Below are 2,286 nucleotides of genomic sequence, written 5' to 3'. Positions count from 1 at the left end.
TTTGAATATCCTAAGAAACTTTGTGACGGACCACCATATTGAGCTTTAATTGTGTTTGTGATCATATCTTGTAGTTGTTGAACTGTTAGAGTGGCAACTGTCAGAGTGGCAACTGAAGCAGAGTGTTTTGCGCTTGGAAAGTCAACTGACTTGTTGAGAAAATCAATATCAACTTTTTCTTGAGTTTTCAGATTGTGATGTGACTCTCTCGAGTTGTAGAGATCTATGTTGCTCATAAGTTGTGTGATTTGAAGATTTTTGTCATCAATATACTTCTTCAAGGCTTCAATAGTTTGCTCCATCATTGCGAACTTCTCGTCCATGTCAGTTGTGTCAACCATAAAGGAGTTAGCCTTTGTTGAAATTGAAGAATCTGTTGAACTTTTAGATTCACCAAAGTTGAAGCTAGAGTAAGAAAGTTCATGAAACAACTTTGATGCAATGTTGCCCCCGCGGATTGCAGTTTTGAGTGTCATTCGAGACTTGATCTTTCTTGGCATCTCCAAGGACGTGAAAAACTCAGATCCATTCAAAGGCACTTGTCTTGAACTCTTGTTGAGTGATTGGATCAACATCACTAAACTCAACAAATGTGGCAATAGTAGAGTCCTTGCATGAAACATCATTGATCTTCTTGAAGGCCATTGCAGAGTTGAACTTATTGTTTTATTTGTAGGAGGAAGAGATGAAGAACAGAATTGGTCCCACTAGGCGTGCCAAATTTGTTCGCAATAAATTTTCGTAGACGCTAAAAATTAACTGCAAGCAAAATAAATAAAAGAAAAATGTGACTTTATTAATGAATTGTGTGAGTACAATTCTGTTGTTCTCTTTATTCTTCTCTCCTAAGTTTCTCCGTGATTCGAGGGCCTTCAGTAGCGTATTTCTCGAATGTAGGATGATGTAGACCTCCCTGAGATGTATTTGATCTCCAGAAATGTCGAAAAGCGCTTCGTCGTTGCAAGTTAATCTCCGGGAGGAACTCCGTTGATCAATCCTTTGAAGAGCTATGTATTCGATGTTATAGCTAATGTAGACCTTCTTGAGACGTATTTGATCTCCAAACGCCGGGAAGCGCTTCGTCGTTGCAAGTTGATCTCCGGGAAGGATTCCGTTGATCACTCCTTCGAAGAGCTATGTCGTTGATGTTGTAGCTTTATCCAATTGCAAAAGCTTGTTGAAGTCTTCTCTCCCTTGAATGTCATGTTCATCCCCTACTTATAGTTGTAAGGGGTGGACAAGGTTGCTTGTGATAGGCCAAAGGATATCATTTTGACACTTGGCGCATTGTGATTCATTCTTGCATTTGATTGGGAGTACCACCTTATTTGGACACGTGGCGTCACCTTGTTGGTCTTTGATGTCTAGTCACTATGACACGTGACATGAGTTTGGACTTCAAGGTGAAATGGACCTTGGACTTGAATTTAATAAAACTGGACTTATTTATTTGTAAAGCTCATATTCATCATTCAACCAAAATAAACATGAATTTAATCCAAATTTTGTAAGAATTATTCCAATAAAAATTGTGTCTAAAGTGATATTGTTCATATACATTAAATTATGCTATTCAAAAATATATATATCTAAATCAAGAATTGGTAAAGTTAAATTTTTGCCATACTGCCGAACATCTATTTAAACATCATTCATTAAAAAAACATTTTTTTAACAACCTAATTTTCTTTAGAACTAATTTTTGTTGCTATATTTTTTTAACTCAATAAAATCCTCTTACAAGAGTGTTAACATTCACTATTGAAGTACACCTTTTTTTTTTTTAAGTTAACTTTCTACAAGAGCCTTACAAAAATATTGATTGGGTAATAATATTTTATAAAAGATATATTACGAATAAAAGATAAAACATTGAAATATTTGTGACAATTATTATTAATGTCATTCACATACTAAATTCAAGTATGAATATTTACGAAAAAAATTATAATTAGATGGCGTCCATGACTTGTGGTAATAACCTCAAGAGGATAGGTTATTGGTAACCTTTTCTATGTTGATTTTTTATTTCTATTATGTTTGCTAAACTTGCTTACAAAGTTAAGTGACGTCGAAAAAAAATACTACTTAAATAATATCTTTTCTCCTTATATTTCAACTTTTAATGTATTTTAAAATGTTCCAATGATATCTGGTCATTTTGATCTAAAAAAAATTAACTCTATAAACATCTGTCTGTCTATCTATCTATCTATCTATCTATCTATCTATATATGTATATATACATATATATGTATATATGTATATATATATATATATGTATAT

This window comes from Solanum pennellii, chromosome 9 (genome assembly GCF_001406875.1).
Source record: "Solanum pennellii chromosome 9, SPENNV200".
Taxonomy (NCBI): Eukaryota; Viridiplantae; Streptophyta; class Magnoliopsida; order Solanales; family Solanaceae; genus Solanum; species Solanum pennellii.
The sequence above is the reverse complement of the archived record's forward strand: the minus strand, read 5'-3'. Positions refer to the sequence as shown.